The sequence below is a fragment of the Diadema antillarum genome, unplaced genomic scaffold (assembly GCF_040938485.1).
Source record: "Diadema antillarum isolate AM-2024a unplaced genomic scaffold, OU_Dant_1.0 scf00000086, whole genome shotgun sequence".
NCBI classification, from domain to species: domain Eukaryota; kingdom Metazoa; phylum Echinodermata; class Echinoidea; order Diadematoida; family Diadematidae; genus Diadema; species Diadema antillarum.
In genome coordinates, this window is record NW_027270975.1 from 1,991,914 (window position 1) to 2,013,372 (window position 21,459).

At 38.3% G+C, this 21,459-nt stretch overlaps 1 protein-coding gene across 1 annotated transcript in view; it reads left to right on the forward strand.

The window, feature by feature from the left end:
- LOC139717991 (mitogen-activated protein kinase kinase kinase 3-like) overlaps nt 1-21,459 on the forward strand; it is a 117,545-nt gene that overhangs the window by 66,054 nt on the left and 30,032 nt on the right. The window lies entirely within an intron of this gene.

Genomic DNA, 21,459 nt, shown 5'->3' on the forward strand with positions numbered 1-21,459 from the left:
CTCAAAGCTAATGTCAATTGATCGACTAGTAGGATAAGCCTGATTAAGGTCAGGGGTCAATGCCAAGGGTCAGAGATTTAGCTGTCAGCACAAAAAACAAGAACAATTTGATACGTTCACATGAAACAAAGTAAACAGTAGCGACTTGTGTATTGAGGTTGTCCTTTTTATGAGTCTCAGTATTTTTTATATCATTCTTCTTCTTCTTTTTTTTTTGGTGGGGGGAATGGGTTATCTTTTAGATTATCACTCAGATCCCTAAGTCATCCATGCAAGAGAGGTTTTCTTATTAATTTTTTTTTTTTAATATCAGTAATGACCTGAATACTGCTATAAAGTGTTCAAAATTAAATGCAATGATTCAATCATTTTAAAGAGCTGCATCTTACATTTTAAGACTATTGTTAATCAACACAAATGATATTGATGTAGAATATAACATGCATTCCCCTGAATACTCTATCAAAACTTTTACAGACAGAATGACAAGGGAATGTAACTTGCAAGTTCCAGATGTTGGAGGCCCAGTGCTTTCGTTGTTGTTTTCAGGCCATGCAAAGCCTCGTTCCCAGATTACTCCCAGCTCACTTTTCTGAACTATCAAATTCAAAAAGGCTTTGCTCTCTCATATGGAAAACATAAAATGTGAGATGATATATTTTCAACTGGCCGAGGGGGTTGTGCACACTTGTTAGAATCTCCTCTCCCCCTCCCCCCTTCCCCCGTAGAGGTTAAAGGAAACAGGAACAGAAAAAGTTTTGCAGAGTACAGAGAAGTCATTTCATGTCTAGGTCACAGCTGTCGTGTTGGGAGCTCAGTCCCGTAAATATTTATGCGTGATATTTGACTGCTATATTTGGAGGGGGACCAGCCAGAGAGAAAGCGCGAGTGAACCATCAGTCAGAACTTGATCTCCCAGATTAGATGCAACTCTGATGAAGCAGTATTTCACAGTGCCTGGGACAAGATTGCAAACTTGTCAAACTGGGGAGTGTGAAATTATCACCCCCATTCCACATGTTACCTACTCTGTACATCATTACCTTATGCAACTTGGGCATTGAATGAGCACTATCAACCATGTGACTAGTGTTGAAAACAGAAACAATAGAGAAAACACGGAAAAGAAAAGTAAAGCCCTTGTGGTGAGTTTTACTACATCATAAAGCATACTTTATGAATTGTGATTTGAGAATATCCTGACAGAAATAGAAGAAGTGAGATGATTTTGTGATTTAAATTTAAATATCACACAAGAGAGCAGGAAATGACATTAGTTTTTTTCTTTATTTCCTAAATCTATGGAATTTCCACCCTTCTTTGTAATTAACACGTTGAGGACGGACTGACTTTGCTACAACACGCTTTTCCCATAGACACCTGCCCGAGTATACTTGGAACTCGTCCTCAACGGGTTAATAAGTTTTGTTCAAAGCCAGCATCTTATAAGAATGCCCACTCCCACAATCTTTGCAACCAGTTGAAGACACTTTCTTCCGGGGGAACAAAGGGGTTTCCCCCTCTGACAACCACTGACAGTTAGTGGTAGGTCCGGGAATGTTCTTACTACTAGTATATATAACATGACATGTCGGACAATATGAATATTGTCGGTTTGATAGAGACAAACAGAAAGATTTGACTGAGATAGAATGTCATTTAAGATGAGAAATTTGTTGTGGTTCTGATCTGTTTGCTCCCGAACAGTTGTGTTCGCTGCTTGGGTTTCAGAGATTTATACTCATGAATATCTATTTTGAGACATGCAGCTGTATGGTAACAGGAACTTCACCCCAACAAGAATTTGTTTCAAGTACAAGCTGTCACATGAGCTACCAGAGCAGTGAAATTCGAAGCAAGAGCAAGCATATGAGAGCATGAGTTACCAGCACTGAATCTTTTATGGCATTATAATGCTGTGTTTGAAAAAGCTGTCTTACTTTTTGATGAGCAAATGATTGCAAACATATTTTTCATTTGCCAGGTGCAAAAATGAATTTTTCCCTTCTTGAATTTTCAGTTACAACTCGTTATTCCGAAGGTTCGTTATTCTGAATTTCATTTTCGGATTAACAAATCTTTGGAATAATGAACCTTCGGAATAACTCCACAAATGTTCGGATTAACGAACCTCTAGGTATAGGGAATTTGTGTGTTTGGGATTAGCAAACCTTCGGAATAACGAACCTTCGGAATAGCGAACCTTCGGAATAGCGAACCTTCGGAATAACGAACAGCACCCGAATTTTCAACTCATAGATGTGTTGAAATGTATTGTCTTTGGTATGTAGGCCTACATCTTTGACGAATCAGAGAAAATAATATTTCTTTCAATATTTTATAGGGACAATGACAACAACAACAACAAACGAAGAAGGAGTGAGCTATACATCAGTTACTAATTAGCTGGTGCTGCAACATCACATGCGTATTTGCTAATTGATCTGCCAAAGTTAAACCACCGATAAATTTGTATTTGTGTGGTTTCAGTGAAATACTCCCTGACTTGTTCCTTTGGTCCATATCATTTTAATGGTCAAAAGAACTTTCTCTTAGGGATAAATTGTAATGTAACTGTTCACCGCTGGTGAAGAAAATTGAGCTGAACAACGCTTCCACTTTCACCAGACATAGGTACATCGAGAACCACCTCAGATCTTTTCTGGAGCTATTTCGTACCAGTGCGTAGGTGTGCAGAGATTGGGTGTCATATGTCAAACTTTGACAGCCTTGTTTTTAAATGGATCTTATGATTTATTTTCACAAGTTGAGTTGTGGCAGATGGTTTCCAAAGGGTTGGAAGGGAGGAGTGAAGTCTAGATGGTAGTCATGGAAGAGCTACATGTAGTAGTGATTTAGTGCTGAGGAGTAACATATATCTTTTAAACACTGCAAAAAAACCATGACTGTCTTTTCTCTGATATAATGCTTTGATTATAGAGTGCCTAAATTATCTTCTAGTGGTTGACTTATGAAGTTTTCAGCCACAGTAAGAAAGAAAATACATGTATGGTAATGACAGTTTTTACAGTGTATCAACTTCCGTGAAACTTACGATATAGGCCTATACCATGGTACATGTGCCAAGTTGGGGACTACACAGCCCACATTTTCAAAAGTACTTCATTGAATTTTGAACTCATGAGAGTCTGGACAAAAGGCTAGGGGAATCGGCCATTTAGGCAGGTCTGAGGAGATTGATTTATAGCAATAGAGATCTTATCTCCTCTTCATCTACCTGTCTTCATCAACCCATTAGCCGGGTTCACACGTACAAATTAGCGGGATGACGATCGCGATGCTCATCCCGAGTTTTTTGGCGAGCGTCCACACGTACCAAATTAGCGGGATGGCGATCGCGATCGGTATCCCGCTAATTTGGCGAGCGTCCACACGTACCGAATTATCCCGCTAATTGCCGATAGAGACAACAACAAAGCCTGCAAACTGGGTCACACAGCGCCCTTCTCTATCACTGCTTGCGCGCACTTACCTTTGTCTATTGTCTTTTACGCGTACTGTTGTGTGGTTCGCGCGCTGTTGTTATTGTTCTCCAAAGAGGTGAAGGATCTCTTCGCAGAGGCCTCGCTGTTGTGATGTGCGCATTGCATGATGGGATATAAAAACTCGAGATTCTAATCCCGACCGTTCACACGTACCAGCGCGCGGCCAATTATCCCGCTAATTGACGAACCAGCGCAAGATTTCTTGGGATTAGCATCGCGATGCTTATCCCGCTAATTTTCGGGTTTTTTCTGTCCACACGTGCAAAAAACTCAGGATGACGATCGCGATGCAAATCTCGAGATTTGTATCCCGCTAATTGGTGTACGTGTGAACCCGGCTATTGAGTTGATTACAAAGGGTAATAGGCATGCTAACTTTGAACTTTGACCCTGTGCCAAGCGCATACATTGAAGGCACAGATATTTCCCAGGGGAAATGTTATGTGATGATGGACAGGACTGGAACTGCTGGAACATGACATCATTACAGTTTGATGGAAAATGTCTAAATTCCATGGATGGGAGAATTATGTCAAATGGATGTGTGATACATAATTCTAAAAGAGGACTTTCCTTAAAGCAGGAAAATGGTAATATTTCTTCAGGCCTTTAAATATGTATATATAGTGAAAGAAAGAAAGAAAAAAGATGTATAGATAAATAAGTGGATAGATAAGTAAGTGTAGGTGTAATGTTAATTTTACAGCAATCTCTGTTTTCTGCACTCATTTAGTTTTACACATATATTTTGTAGTTGTCCTCTATACTTGTTGAAACATTGATGGAAGTTTCTTTGAGCTTCCTACCCCAAGTGGATGAAAAAAGTTTTTTTTTTTCCTTCTATCTCTCTCTCTTTACTATTCCCTCTAACTCATTAAAATTTCATAGTACAGCCATGGTATGTAGTCATATTTCTGTTCTGGTGGAATTTGCAATCATGTTACAAGGCCTACCTTTAGATAACGGTTGATGGTTTAGACTAACTGTTCCAGTGCTTGCCAGTGGTTTGAACAGGGCCAGCCACCAACAAACATCCACCTACACAGTCATGTGGGTCACAGAGATTTTAGGGTTCATTGTCGTGGGCTGGAAGAGGAATTCAAGATGCTCTTGTCTCTCATGGAAATGTTTGATTGTTTTTTTTTTTTTTTTGTTTTGTTTTTGTTTTTGTGAGGGAATATCTGAGAAGAGAAGGAGGAGATGTTGGATTTATTGTGTGGTTGAACATTCCCAATGTCTCTCTTCTGTTGCCCCTAGCAACAATACAAACATTCTGTCAAAGCACCAAGCAAAGGATTACAGTTAAGAGGTATTTTACATGTATTTTTTAAGTTGGAAAAATTTCCAACAAGTTTATGTTGTGTTACATTCATTGTGACTCGTGTTACCAAGTTGTGGAGTACTTGCTATCTCAAATGGAATTCCATCCTAAATTGTCGAACCGGGAATATTTTTGCTAAAGGAGAGTAGAGAAGGTGGTATGTTCTATCTCCTAAAATAGTTAAACAGTCAATTTATAACCCTTCCTCAAGACACTTGTCAGGTTGCTGTTTCATTGTTAATGAGATAACTTGTGACCACTGGCTGTGCATTGCACGGTGTAGTGTTTTCTATGTGCCCCTTGAAAGGTGGATGCAAAGTGAAAGCTTGTGATGGTACGTAGCTTCTAGATGTGTCTACCCACACTGGTTGTCATGCACCAGGTTTTACATTGAGTGACTCTCTCAGCATAGAAAGTTTGTGTCACATTTCAGAGTTGCAGCCTGTATGTGAACACATATTTGCAGTTCTTTGCCCTTTGTCGCTGAGTGTTTCTATTGTAACTTCCTGTATTTATATAACCATGACAAAAAAATTACAAGATTTAAAGCTGTTAGTTGTTGCTATGGCAGTTTCAACTTGTATCTGTTGTTACTATTGTACATGTCATAAGAAATGTGTTTGGTTATGTGACAAAAGAGGCCCGAAGCAAAGAATGTACTTCCACCCTACTGCACATGACTTCCACCTGCTCTGTGGCACTGGTCTGTTATCTCTCTATGTTGACCTCCGACCCAGTGCGTGGGCTTGGAATGAGCCCCAAAGTCTCGGCAAGTAAAGATAGAGAGCTGATTTGGAGGTGGGATCCCTCACCAGCCGGCTTCCTTTTGTCTGCAAATTTGGTCTGTAAAAATGAAATTGGCTTCCATCCAGTTTGCATCATATACTAAAACCGTTTGTCTTTCCAGTATGAAAATAAGAAATATGATGTAAAAACTGAGGGAGTGATCACAGATCCTACAATTTGTGCATGCACTACATCTTTAAGAATTAATCACAAATGGAATGTACAAATGTATTTACCTACAGGAAAAAAAATCGAGTAAAAGATACTGACAAATCTGTTTGTGCTTTACTGAGAATACAGCTTAAACTCAATTTCTTTCTTCTGTCTATCTCTTTTATGTTTTAAGAACACCATACCTAGAGTACCCCATAGGTACTCTAACTGTACCCATTGGCTTTGGAGCCAAATCAGCAAATATGACAACCGTCACCACTTATTTGCAGGGGAAATAGTGCATAGTCTCCTCACTGTGTGTTGATTCATTTCAAATGAAAACATGAATAGTCGAATGTGAAAGTATGTGCTTGCCCAGCCACAACTTTGCCCAGGATGTAGTCTTTCTTTGCAAACCCCTTGCTAAGACTAGTTGTAGTAGAAGAATTTTTTTCCCCCCTAATTTTGCCATTGCTTGTTCTGGCAAGTTGATTGAAATAGATACATTGCACACCATGTATAATAGATACTTGTCACCCAATTTTGCAATGATTGTACACTCTTCAAGCAAGTTATTGCAACTCTCCTATAAGTGGTATAGGACTAGATCTGGGAAGACAGGCTGGGATATGAAGAACATGTCATCAGAAGACTAGTTCATGTATTCCAGAAGCTTCATATAGAGTTCTTCAGGCATGTAACATAGTCATGCTTTTGGTTTTATTGAATAGGCCTAACACTATCATTTTCTTTTCTTTGTTTTTATAGGATGTCTCCTGTGTACTTTAGCCATTCAAAACTTCAGTTTCAAGTACGTTTATCATTGCAGTTGTGGGTGAATTTGTAAATGATTGTATAGCACAACAGACACACAAGCCATTTTTGTTTACTCAAGAGCACCCCTTAATTTGTGGAAAGAATCATCCTTCCTATTCCTGCACTTATTGAAAATAAATATGTGTGTGTATGTATGTGATCACTAATCATATTTTCTTTTGATAAATTATTGATTCCATATTGTTGGCAAGCATTCATGAATGTGAATGTTTCGATATGTAGATTACAGAAATCAAATAAAGATTATAAAAAAAGAATGTGTGCTCAAGGATAGGCATCTGAGAGGAGACTAGTTCAGTTAGATACAAGTAAGGTTTGTACAGTACTCCAGTTTAGTTGATAGTGCCTTATGTGTGGGTGTGTAGCTAGTCAAGTTTGGTGCAAGCATTTGAGTAAAAGCTTTACAGTGTCTGTATTTTAGCAGGAGATTATTACAATCCACATCTGTTGTACATCTGCGTCGGCTTTAATAAATATCACCTTCACATGACCATTGCGGAGCAAAGCTTTGTGCTAAGCTGTGATCACAGGGTTAGAAGAGGGCATTTCATGTACATTGTGATTTCTGTGAGTAACTGTGCTGGACACAAGGGAGCATTTTGTTGGCAGAAGAGACAAAAACCACAGTGGTTTGGGAACAAATGACCGACCGCAAGGGGACAAAGCTTCTCTGGCCGAAGAAGGAGAAAAAAGCTGATCAGAAAACCCCAAACCATTTTGGCAGTTTTTTGATCAAATAAGATCCTTCAAACTGTAATTGTTGCCTAACTTCTCTGAATGGTCACGTAGAAGATGATTTTTTTTTTTTTTTTGGGGGGGGGGGGAGGGATTTATGAATCCACCAGTAGACCATCGTAGGGGTTAAACCTTTAGTAGGCAGTCATTGTGGGTTGAGGAACAAAAGTTATTTCATCCTTTTTGAAATCATCTCTTGACCTCTATTATAGCTACATGGTCCATGAACACACTTAAGTATAATAGAAATTAATTACAATATCCTTCAGAATATCCTTAGAAAGTGCAAGACCATTGACCTGTCAAGGTTAAGATACAGATCTTGATACAGTGTTTTGATTGACTAAAAGTGAGTGTTAACCGTTTCGTAGCAGTGGTATTTTAGATAACGATAGGGTATTCAGTCTTGGTGTATTCGTTTCTACTGAAGATATCATTATGATATCATTGCACTATCTGGTGACATTTTTATGGCCACACAAGCAAAAATCTTCAGATATGGATAGTGATGCGAATCGTAATGCATATTATCTCAAGATTTGTATCCTGCTAATTCGCATCAGTGTGAATTCCACTGTAGTTGTGCAAGAGCTAACTTCAGCCTGGCAGTGAAGTATGGTGTCCAGCTATAGATGTAGTACTAACCAAGCTGTGTTCATGCCTTGATAATTTGATTACCAGTATAGACTTCACTGACACCTGTGACAAAGAGTATGAACTAATGCAGCATGATTCTAACTGACCAAGTTCAGTCTGGGTGCTTTGCTAAAAATCAAATTTCTTCACCCCCCCCCCCCCCCCCAAAAAAAAAGGTAAAAACCAAACCAAACCAAAACAAAGCAGAACAGAACAGAACAGAACAAGAGAACTCAATATTTGTTGTTGATCATTCAAAATAAACAGCACAGCTTATATCATGTGCTTGTGCGGTCTGATTGATTCAAATTTTCAAATTCAAAGTTCTCATGTATTGCCAGTCACATACATGTATCATCATTGTGATATGACTGCAAAAACATCATCTGCAGCAGTTTCTAGACATTATGTGGATCTGAGTCTTTTCTCTCTGGTGATAGTAGCTGAACTTATCATTCCATAACTGACAGGAAGTTATGTTTGTAAGCTCATTTCCAAGTCGCCAGATATCGTGTAATGTCTGTAGCAGCTGGCCAAGCCATCTAGCGTGGCTTCCAGCACCAATTTCCCCTCCAGCTCTGTTTACATCCAAGTCTTCACAGGTTGTGACTAGACTTTGAAATCATGCAGCCAAGGACTGTGGAGAGTAAGTTTAAGGCTGCAGGTGTACAGGCATTTCAAGCAATTATAACAAATATACTCTAATTGATCTGTAAAACTGACATTATGATAATGTGTGTCAAAGTATGATGCAGACTTACGTTGCAAGGTGTATTTGCTCTTTGTAGGCCTATCATTATTCATCTTTTCTGAACGTAGTTCATGAAGTTTAAGTCGCGTGTGACTGCATAGATCGAGGTCCTGCCTGACATGAACTTGGATATCCTGTTTCCTAGAGGAAAAAAAAAGGGGGATGATAGTGAGACACTTGTCACTTGTCTGTCCAGTGAAAAAGTTCGCAAAGTAAACGGACTGTAACAATCCAGTCTCAAAAAAAAAGTTCCTACTGTAAACGCCCCCAAGAGTTGCTGTTGAAAAGTCCCAAGATGCAATTTTCTGGTATATTTGAAAAAGTAATTACTAGCATACTATACCATGTAGTAACAGTAATTTGTCTGATTACAGTATTTGATATTAAAAGATTGATAAGATTGATAGGTCGATGACATTTCACATTTCTGAGTTTTGCACTGCTGCGACATTAATAGCATAAAATGAATTGAGAATCGTGAGTGATTCATCAAGGAAAATTGTTTATTGGATGAGCTCTTTTAAAGTTTGCAAGTTAAATGAATTTCAGCAATCCAGTCTCAAAATAGTTCCTAGTGTAAAGGTTCTTAAAAGTTGCTTTTGTGAAGCCCCAAAATGAAATTTTCTGTTTTATTTGGAAAGTGAATGCTAGCATGTTACATTGTTTTAGCAGTAATTTGTCACATCACAGTATATGATACTTTCACAGTGATAAGATTGACCGGTCAATAACATCTCACATTTCTGAGTTTTGCACTACTACATTAATAGCATAAAATGAATTGAGAATCTTGAGTGATTCATCAAGGAAAATTATGGATGGGCTCTTTTATTTGGAAAATTCTACATTGTATGACTGTCAGTGTTTACAGTGTTATTTCTGTGATACTTATGCAGTTACTAGAAATTTCAAATTCTAGAATTATTTTGCAAAATAAATGAGTTGTGATCAGGAGTGTGTTTCCCATAACTCTTTACACTGGTGGTAAATACCTACAGTTACTGTAGCGTGACAACAGCTAAAATATTAATTAATTCTGTGCTAAATGTCAACTGGGCTTCTGCTTCATGGTTCCATTGGAATGAGTCAGTATAGTTAGCCATTGTGATTCTTCGTATAATACAATGGAAGAGCTCAAAATTTCTTTTAAAAATTTACAATTACCGGGTATCACATGGCATTGACTCCAACCATGGTTGTGTCATTGACCTGAATTGAAGTATTTGAAAGCTGTGTGTGAATATAAAATAGATCATGCTCATGAGTACATGAAATTACTAAAAATGTATTTCCAACTTGTTAGTATTTATATGTTGTGATGTATGGATTGTACTCTCTAAAAAAAATCGAGTGAAAATATTCACTCTTAAAAGAGTGAATACAAAAAAGAGTGATTTTAGAGTGAGATTGGAGTGAATTTGGAGTGAAAATGTTCGTTTTCACTCGTTTTGGAGTGACCTCAGGGATCACTCCAAAATCTTCGAGTGATCCTTGAGGTCACTCCAAAATGAGTGAAAATGAACATTTTCACTCATAATTCACTCCAATTTTACTCTAAGATCACTCTTTTTTGTATTCACTCTTTTAAGAGTGAATATTTTCACTCGATTTTTTTTTAGAGAGTACTTGGAAGGAGATCTTTAATACCAGACTCACACTAAAACTTTATTTGCCTACGAAGTAAAATACCAGTATGTGAAATTATGTTTGCTGAGATATTCAAAGAGATGTCAGTGGCAAGTACAATGTAGGTGTGTGTACATATTATGTAGATCATTTTGAAAGATCTGTGTATGTAAAGCTGAAGGGTCAGTGTATAATAGAGTGTGCCTTTGATTTATTAGTAACTGAAATAGTATAACATAGTACCATTGATTGTTTTTTATGATTGATCTATTCTTCTTCTTTGCAGTGGTTATGAATGGTTTAGAATGGTCTTGGAGTGATAATTTTAGGCTCATGCAAGCTTGGATATTTATGGCAGTTTGGTCCTTGGGTGATGCAGACCCAAAGTATGGGTTTGTAAACTTCTTGATCACCAAAAGAATGAAACCAGTTGCAAATCATCCCTTGCCTTCTACTGATAGTAGCTCCGAACGATAGTTTCAGCCTTGTTTTGCTGACTTGATTCTTCTCCAACAAGTCTTCTGAGCATTACTATCAGTGAATCTGGTCGGGAAAGTTGAACCTGCTTGGATTGCTTGGCCGATCACAGGGACTCCGACAGAATCTGGCAAAGCTTGTACTTGGGAACGACAGTCGACCACATGTAGCTGTGCATTCAGCAGATAATGAAATCATGCCACATGTCAGGATCAATTGAGCGTCGTGCTGGGTGAATTACTTTCATATCAGTGTTTTGAGCTGCTCCCGTACACCATGGGACTTGGAGGTATTCTCTCCCTCCTGATCTTCCACCGTTTCAGGCCTCTGTTTTGGGATGAGAAACTCTTCTAAAGGAAAAAAAAATAGGACAAATGTTCGATTACCCTCAATTGTTTGACAAAAGACACTCACAATACAGAAGTGAGCGCATCCAGGTTTAGTGAAGCCATTATCTAAAGCTGTATGTGATGGCGATGTGAAGACCCAAATTGGAAAAGACTATTAAATATATCAAATATCAAATAACTGGAGATAGTTTTCGGTTGTATTACATTATCCCATACCCAAACATCAAGATGGTTTGGTTCTAAATTTGCCAAGAATGTTATATTAGTTTTATATTGTGCAAGACTTACGAAGTAGATTCCTGTATCTGAGTTTGATTAAAAACACAAACACAACAACAAAAACATGCACAACGAAGTAAGTGAGGATTATAGTGTTAAAGACGACCATAGACGTGTTAGTAATGTGGCTGCGTTGTGGTGCTGATATGATGCGAGGTAAATAGATTTACTAGTATCCCAATCAGTGGTTGTCTTGCTTATCCATCATGCTTTTGATGCTGTCTTTTTAAAACCACAAGTTCTCATGTGTGTGATTTCTCTTCTGAAAGCATTTGTTCACAAATGGTGTCTGACGACATCTGAAAATAACTGTGAATATTGTCGTCATCTTCTGAGGAATGTTTGCTCAGTATACACATTCCCACAAACTCCTTCCCCTTTATGATGAGTGTGTACACTCGGTGCACTAGGCAGCGGTATGCGAAAGCAGCGAATGTTTGCTTTGACTTTTACCATGGAAGGAGGTCTGAGTGAAAAATGACTTCCTGTGGGTGATATGAACAGGCCTGTCAACAGGTCAGAACTCATCCCTAGCTAGACAGCATGACTTAACAGGTGTCTTTAAAACAAAAGATTGCGGACATGATGTGTAGGTAGGAGGTATTTATACACAAAGTAGTCTTACTGTACAGACCCTTGCACAGTTTATACAAAAAAAAAGAAACCAAAAAGAAAGAAAGAAAGAAAGAAAGAAAGAAAGAAAGAAAGAAAGAAAAAGAAAGAAAGTGTCATAGCATAAAAGATGACACTTAATGTTGTGATCATACACCCTTTACGTTTGCTGGCTTTTTTGCATGAGATATTTGCCTTTAGTAACTGACTACAAACCTACTTTGGAAAGTATTAAAACTCATGGTAAGTTTATCATTATGCATATCAAATGATTTCTAATCGTGAAATGCAACCAAGTAACCTCGTAATCACACACACACACACACACACACACACACACAAAATGATACCGACACATGATGTGGTGGTGTCATTCTAAAGCACAAGGAAACACAGAGCACTGTAAAAACTGAACACTTTCTGCTTTCAAATGCATGGCATGGCGTGCTTAAAGGTATACATCGGCCTCAGGGGGCCACCCCCACCTTACACTTGTGCCATGGTACAGTTTACCTGTCACTAGTCACCTAAAGGTAATAAGGTCTTCTTTATCCAGGGAAGCCTCTTCAGTGTTGCAACTGCTCTACCACAGGGCTCTGCCATTATTATTACCCTAGCGTTGCCAGGTACACATTTATACACCTGGGTCAAGAGGGACATGGTGGGTAAAACATCTTGTCCAAGGATGAAAGCACTGGGCGGGAATGGAACTCAAGTCGTCGGATTATTGGGAGTCGAAATTCTTATCCACTGTGCCACAGTGCCTCCATGCGCAATGCCGTGAACAAGTGTGCAACTTTGAACACTCGTGTTAATGTGCACCACTTTCGGAGGTGTACGTCCTTCCAGCGTATGCATTCCTGAATCTTTTGATGATATTAATGGTTTCATATCTTTGTCACACTGGAGATCAGACTGGTTCGTCTGACCCTAGTAATGAGGACAACCCGTATACTGTGTCGATGCAGGAAATACATTCCAGTCAAATGGTGGTACTCCTTCCACAGCATGTATCTTATACTCCTTTATGTTGTCATGTGCTCATGTTACATTCAGCAGGGGCTAATGTTACCTCGGCAACTGTAGTCTAATTTTGCCCTAACCAGGCCCGAATCTAGACTGCCATGGTGCTGTGTTTTTGTGCCACCCTGCCTCCTTCAAAGCAGATATGGACTCGGACGAAACTGAAGCTAATCTGATCAAACTATTTTTGCTGTTATCAAATTAGATTAGTACATAGAAAATATTAAAACTAACAGCCTTGAACTAAGGCTTGTTGGGAAGACCTCAGTGGCTGAGGATCTGGTTTCAGTGATTTTTTTTTTTTTTCGTATACAACAGGCTAGCCTCTTGATCTGGGAAGACTTTATAGAAATGGGAGTTCCTTTCTTATACGTACATGTACGTATCCTTTGGTTTGCAGAATGCTACAATTCTATGTCTGCTTGTCCAGGGCAAACAAAACTGACTGTTTGGGCAAGTGAAATTGGGATGTTGGTTAAGCTTGGTAAGGTTGGGAAATCATTTTTATTATATCAATCAACTAAATAAGACGCAGGGATGGGAGTTCGCACAAATGTTCTTTCCTCTTTGTTGCTACTTATACACTGTGAATATTATTGATCAGGCCTGTCACCAAATGTTTTTTGGATGTATTCCTTTAAAGCCCTGGGAGCATTCAGAAACATAGGTGGTCTGATTAAATTTGCTGCCCACCGCGAGCATTCAAAAAGCCCGAATAGCATCCTGTCAGGCACTTGCCAGCGAATACATGCGTCAAAGCATACGCTCATTGGCAGCGGTCAACTCCTGTTGAGATTCTTTGGCTGTGTGTGTACTTTCAACACAGAGATCACGGAAAAAGCTGTATGTTCCAGGGATTCTTGGATATGGGAACGGGGCCCACCTTCATAATGTACTCCATGGTGTCCCCATGCTACTGGCCTGTCCACAGAGGGCTACGGGAGTTAGGATGAGTGTTCTGGAAGCTGTACCAGTCATTCATTCAGTGTGTGATGCAAACAGACTTTGGTTTGCATAGAGGCAGACTCAGCAGGACAGACTTGGCAGGACCCCTGACCCAGACTCAGCATCTTCATCTAGGAAGAACGGAGGTCCTGCCCTTCTCTTCTGTACCACACATGATTAGGATGGACTGTGACCTATGGCCATGGAGTAAAGAAAAGAGAATGGGCAAACTTCTCATATTACCATTTTCTGGGTTTTGTTCCCATCATTTTCCATCATTTTTATTGCTTGTACTTTACTCTGTTTTGGAAGTGTGATACAATCATGAAGCTATTGTAGCTTTACAGTACAGTCAGGGAGTTTGGGGAGAAAAACTTAGGCCGCAGGGTCTTCTTTCCCCACTGATTCTGCCTAGCCCCTTCCCTTGGCTGTGGTTTTGCTAGATAGTAGATAGGGGCAGTGGGAGTCTCGTGAATCCACCTGTAGGAATGAGGCTATTCCTGCTGCATTCCCTGCAAAGAGTACAGATATCGGAATCTGAAAATTTGTCCCTCAGCGCCAAGGGATGAAGACATTAGTGCCATTTGATGAAAGCAATGTGTTCATACGATTGTTTCGTAATTGAGGGCTATATCATATAAAGCATTAGTCAAATTGTATGAAAGTTTCTTGCCAATACTGAAGCAAAAAGCATCATTTCTTTGACAAGTCAGATGAGAGTGAAATTCTTAGAAATGAAAAGAGGGCACATGTGGATGATATCATATATTTGTGCCAGTGCAGTATCTACTGAATGTTACCAGATTAAAGCATTGCTAGCAGTAGTTGGCCCTTGACATAGGATGGATGCTGCCGTGACAACGGATGCTTTGATAGGATATGACCTAGTTTGTCACCTAGAAATGTCTGGACCACTTAGCAGACACCAAAGAAGAAGGGCAAACCCCCTGTTCAAAGGTACTGCCGGTAGTTTACAGGGCTAGGCAGGCCCAGATTCTCTCTTCCTTTCTGTAGCTTTTCACAGCACTAATGAGAAGTGTATTAGAGTTGTTGCTAAAACTCCCAATGTTCTAATAAAAAGATGAATGCTCTAAAATCGTATTTAACCTATCAAGTCCCTAAAACCATATTTTATTTTGTTTGTTGCTGCATCTTTTCAAAACTCATTATTAATGTTTCATCAGATGAGGTAAAACCTTATCTTTCTGACTATCTTCTAATTGCTGAATTTATAACTAATTCTGGCATTGGCAACACATTTGAGAAGATTGTTTATGTTTCTGTCTCTCACAAAGCAATAAATTGTTGTGTATATGTTCTGATTTGAGCAGATCAAATGCATTTAACCAGTAGTGTCTTTCGTTTCTTGGTAGTGTATAAATATACACAATATACTGAGTAGAGATATGCAGTGAAATGAGAGATTCCAATTCTATACATATTTTGTATATTTGCACATTGGTATTGTACAAATGCCTTTGTGTCCGCTGCAAATATGTTGATATTTCATATCACAGTCAAAGCAGACGGACTGAAATATTTTGCTGCTTGCTTGTGAATTCTTGTGTGATAAATTTCTTAGAATGTGCATATCACAGGTTGCTTGAATTGTGGTTTCCCTGTGGAGGAATTCCTCATTCGTGGTGGGAAATTGCAAGCTGTTGAGAAAGGTAAACCCTCAACTGTGAAGACCCATAATTACACAAAGTATTTTGTCAAATGAAATTGGAATTTGTCATGCTTGACCGCAGCACGAAAGAGTGGAAATGAAACTGGTTTGGCTCAGCTATTGTGGGCTGGCGACATGGGGTGGTTGCTCACTGTGGGATGCAGACTCGTCCTGGTTATTGTGTCAAATTTGTTAGTTCACTCCAAGGTGCTTTGGGGGTTTGCCCGGCAAAATTTGTCTCCTGCCCTGACCTCAACGGATCCTTTGCTAACCGCACTGGTGTGATTGAACTTCTGCCGTCAGTCTTCAGAATGATCAAACAGCTCCTTGGCAAGTTGTGGGTGTCTTCTGTTTGAATCTAGCAGCCATACAACTACAAGGATGAGACTGGATGGTATGCCTTCTATATAGAGTGTAGCCGTGATCAGGAATATGATGGTATCATATGACTCCAAAGTAGCATTTGCTTGGAAAGCCGTAATGCTTTAACACTTGTTGAAATTGTGCTTGGTATTTCGTCTTTTTCCCTCGAATCTCATCTGTTTTAACCCGTTGAGGAGGAGTCCAGAGTATACTTGGGCAAGTGTGTATGGTCTTGTTTCAGATCAATGGTGTAACTTTGAAAATGACTACTTTATGAACTCTAAAAAATAAGTACAAAGTCGTATTCCCTTTTCCTTTGGTGGTTTGAAAGGGAACCAAAAGTGCTACCTCCTGTAGCATAACAAACTTGTGTGGTCAATTCATCTCCTTGCCAGGGAGGCATATGTGGTCCAAAAGTGCCATTCTTCAGGGACAAATTTTACAAGGTTTTAGGGTAATCAATATTATGTTATGAAGCTTTCCAAAATTAAAATCTTATTATTGCTGTTGTAGAAGAGGAGGAGTCATACTAAATACCTATCACTATTGGAACACTACAACATCTCGTATGTGCATGTGACACTACATTTAAAGGGGTGTTTCGGACGTGACATTTTCCGTTAACAAATTAGGGTCTAGTAGAATTAGTGCTTGAAATAAGTAAATTCAAAAAGAGAGCATCAAATCATTATTTAATGCATGGCCAATGATGTGTAGATGTACATGTAGCAGTATAAAGGCATCACCCATGCTTGAATAGAAAACATTCAAAAATACATTTTTGTTAACAATTTTCCGTTAACTTTTTGTCACGTCCGAAACAAATTTCAAATTGAGATAATCAATACCAAAAAACATAACTAAACAGTTTTCACCATTTCTAAATCACCACTGCTACTCTCATAAGAGTCTGTGAATATTAGGAAAGTATTCGTATGTTAATAAAAATTTTCTGGGAATTTTACGTTTTCCGTTAACACATGTCACGTCCGAAACACCGTGTCACATCTGAAACATACACATGATAACTTTCAAGTCAGGTTCTCCACTAAAAGACTTACCAGGTAATTAGTTGCTTGTCTGACTTTCATAACAACACACTGGTTATATGTATGCATGAATTATGTCAGCTCAGGTTCATTTGTACATTTTGGAGTAATGAATGTAAACAAAGGGTGTTTCGGACGTGACGTGTTAACAACCTATTTAGACAAATGGACCAGACACAACAATATACATTTGTTCACTCATTCTTCTTGTATCATTATCATTTACAGGGTACAAGATGTATTATGAACTACAACTAACATTATTTAACGGCACCTACTTGCCCAGAGACACAAGTATGCCTAAATTTAATCTAGGATTGGGATAACTGAGTGTCTTTCATTTCCTCATCCACAGCAGGGAAAATGGGGAGTAGAGTTTCGAAATATGTGTAATATCTTCAGTATGTAACTCATATTTGATATCTCTTACATAGTCTCTCTGCAGTTTATTTAAATTCTTGGTAGTTTGAAAAGCAACAAATGTTTGCATTATAATAAACACTGTTTCGGACGTGACACATTAGTGTTAACATTACTTTTTACTTGAATTCTATACAATTTTGCTCATATCCATTTGTGTTTTAAGTCAGTTTAATTGCAATACCAATGCAAGGCAAACTATTTGGAAAAAAATTAACTTACCATTACTTATTTTTCTTTCTTTTTCACCTTTATTTGTCAAGAATATCCGATACATGTATGGACATGTATATTGCATAATGTTCTCATTGGACATTCACATGTTATATGTCTGTACAATACATTGAACAGCGACTCGTAAGTGTGCTGCAGCAGTACATGTATGTTATTAAATTGTTGTCATGCTAAAGTGTTGTGAATAGTGAATCAGTTTCATTAATAATTCATTGATATTTCGTTACATCAACTTCTGTAAACACACAAACTGTAGTACTGAGAATACTGTGAAAATCAAAATGTCAGATTTCTCTCCCTACTTGTACAGTGTATGAGTAGGGTCAATCCTGATTTCAGATAAACTGCACCCCATTAATAAACATTCTTGTTAGGAATAATCACATGATCTGGAAATGTAACTATCCAGACAAGTTACCCTTAGTCAACAATCCCCACCCCCCATGAAGTTCCACCTTAGTGCACTGCGCAGTTGAACTGTTATATTATTAAAAATGTATGAAACTAGAGTGTGAGTACTAATAACTGGGAGAGGGCTATGAGCAGTAAGATACTTTTACAACTCCCCTTCTCAATTCTATAAGGGTCATTCTTTTGTGCATCTCAATCTGCTCTACCAAAATATGACAAGTCAAGTTTTACAGGTTGTGCATATGGACATATAATACAATGTATATGGAGAACAATCAAAACTCCAAATTGAATGAAAGAGATGTAAACTTGAAATCACATCATATACCATCCACTCCCAACCAGAAGCTGATTTAGCATTAGAATAGCCAATAAAAATGAATGTTTAAAGGACATGTACACACATTGTAAGAACTGTACTTGTACATCCCTGAGTGAGCTAGATATATGTCCCAACACATACAGTAAAGGGCATTGCATCATAGACAGACAGGGTAGTGCAATATATTTGAACAAGCAATGCACTTGTAAATAGATAAATTTAAGTGAATGAAAATGTAAAACGAAACTTGAATTTAATGATTACACAGGCACATACACAAAACAAACAAACTGGCAACTAAAAGTGGTATAAGGGGATGTAAATATGATCTTGCCTGCTAAAGTTCCCTATAAATATATTTAAATTTGATGGCACATACAGCCGTATGTGTATGCATAATGTTACCTAACTTGTGTTCCTAGTGTCACAAATATCATGGTAGTCAGGATATTTAGCATTTTATTACAAAAAAAAACATTTTTTTTTTTTTACTTGTTACTGATTCCAGTACAGTTCTACAAAATTTGGAGGCCATGATTCGATCTTTGTCACAGGTATCAAAAATACAAAGAACAGCATTCCTCACTTTGAATATGCATAAATGCACAGAATAATTGAGCATGTTTGCATGTGCAGGAGTTAAGTGGACAGATGTTCTAGAGGTAACTATAGTAATCTATCTAGCTAGTAACCAATTTCAGCAGACAAGTGAGCTCTACTTCAATTGAAGGATGTGTTTGAATTAACCAGGAGAATGTTGTTGCAATTTATCAAATGCATATTATTTATGCACTGATTCTTGAATATTTGTGTAAAAAATCATAAATTGGAGATTATAAATCCTAGTGATGCCATAACTTGGTTGTTATGTACAAAACACAGTTCACTCACTAGGACATAAAACTACCTACAGGTACATCCTGTATTCTTCATGACTCTTGGAAACTTGTACAGAACAATCTGGGTTGATTGAGTTTTTGGCAGCATACAATGCACATGTATCTATATTACGTACTTCAAGCTCTTTATTTCACTCTGTGTCATGTAAACTTTTAAGAGTCACGTCCGAAACAACATTATGGATTTTACTGATCTATAAAGCTTAGTGGTCTTCAATCATTATTCCTGACTTGTAAAACTGACCTTTTTCAAATTTGTGTAGGCGACATGAATCACTATTATAAAATCCTTCTGTATCTCAACATTACCTGTAACTGACTTGTGTAATGGCAGGCTTCTTGATAACTGAATGCTTTGCATGAATTAGCTATTACAGCTTTTTCCAGCAAGTTAATAGGACATTTGGTAATAGATTTGCTTTTCCTCACCACTTTAATGTGGCAGGCAAGCTTGAGGGATACAGTGCGTTGCGTTGCCAGGACAATAGTCAAGGCTTTGTGAAAGGCTTTGTATCAAACATTAGAGACACAAATTTGTGTAAACATTGTGTGTCACGTCCGAAACGAATGTCCTGCATGTATACTATTAATATGTTGAATGCATTTTAACAGGGTAATTGTGCATAAACTGTGGCTTGGCCACCATTAAGATTTGAATTCTAATGAAATTGATTTCGTTATTCCACTTAAATTGTATGTTAACTACTGTGTCATGTCCGAAACAATAGCATTTTGTTAACAGTCACGTCCGAAACACCCGAGTCAGAAAAATATCACCACAAGTTAAAATGACTGAAATCTGGTGATACCTATCATTGTGTTACTTCGTAAGCATGTTTTGTATACACCACTAGTGATTCATTTTCTCTCATTTTTGATAAAGAAATTCAAAAAAGAAACGGTCATTTTGTAAAAAATGACATATTTTAAGTTTTCCTCCTCAAATATGAAAAAATTACATCTCCTTATCAAAAAATGTTGACTAAAATTTGGAGTCTATATTGGAAGCATGAAATATTGATAATGATGGAAAGAGAAGTTGAATATTTTTATGCTTCTATGTGAAAAAATGGAAAAATGAATTTTTAATGAAATTAGCTCCACGCTTCAGTTTGCCTCCCTGTAATTTCCTTTTCATTGAAACGGGAGCTCTGAAACTTTTTTTCCCATTAAATACCAACCCTAAGTGAAATGTCCAACAACATTTCAAAGCATGAAAAGCAATTCTAAATTTTAGCCCTTTTGTCCATCAGTTACACCATTGATCTGAAACAAGACCGTATGGGAAATGCGTGTTGTAGCAAAATCAGCCCGTCCTCAATGGGTTAAAGGCGCATAGCCCCGGTGGGTAAGAGGGCACTGTTGATGATACTGGCGATCACCGTTAGCATTGATACGAAGATTTGCCGAAGTTGAGCTGTCATCAAGAGTAAAAGCGTAGGTGTTGCTAGGTAATGTTGCCTTCGTTGTCTTCGTTGTCTATGTACTTCTTAGTATGACATCACAAAAGAAGTTCGCTGAAGCTGTCATCCCCCTCAGCCAAAACATGAGCCGAACTGGGTCACACCACTGACTACAGTGGATCGGACTTCTCTCGACTCGGGGAAATGGGTCAAAGCGTAAGCGCTAAAAAGGAGTAGATAGCGTAGGTCTGTATAGGAAACTTGCGCCGTGCGCCCGCATATGTATGCATTCAACTAAACCACCGGGACCATGTGCCTTTAACATGGGCTCTTGTTTGTTGCACAGGGTATTCAGTGTCGATACCTAGTGCTGATATCTTGACGCGATACATGTACCTAGACGCGAGAGCATTCATATGAGTGCACCTGTGCATTGTACAAACCTGCCCAAAATCAGTGTCAGGTCTATACTCAAAATATGCATAGCTAGACTACTGATTCAATGATTTTGTTCATACATTGTATGTAGGGAAGCATTGTAGACAGACTCCTCAGAGTGTAGCTATGAGGATTTCATTCTTCATCATAATACACATTAAGTGTACCTGTTCTTGAAATGATGTAAATTGACGTCACAAAGATTACACTGAGG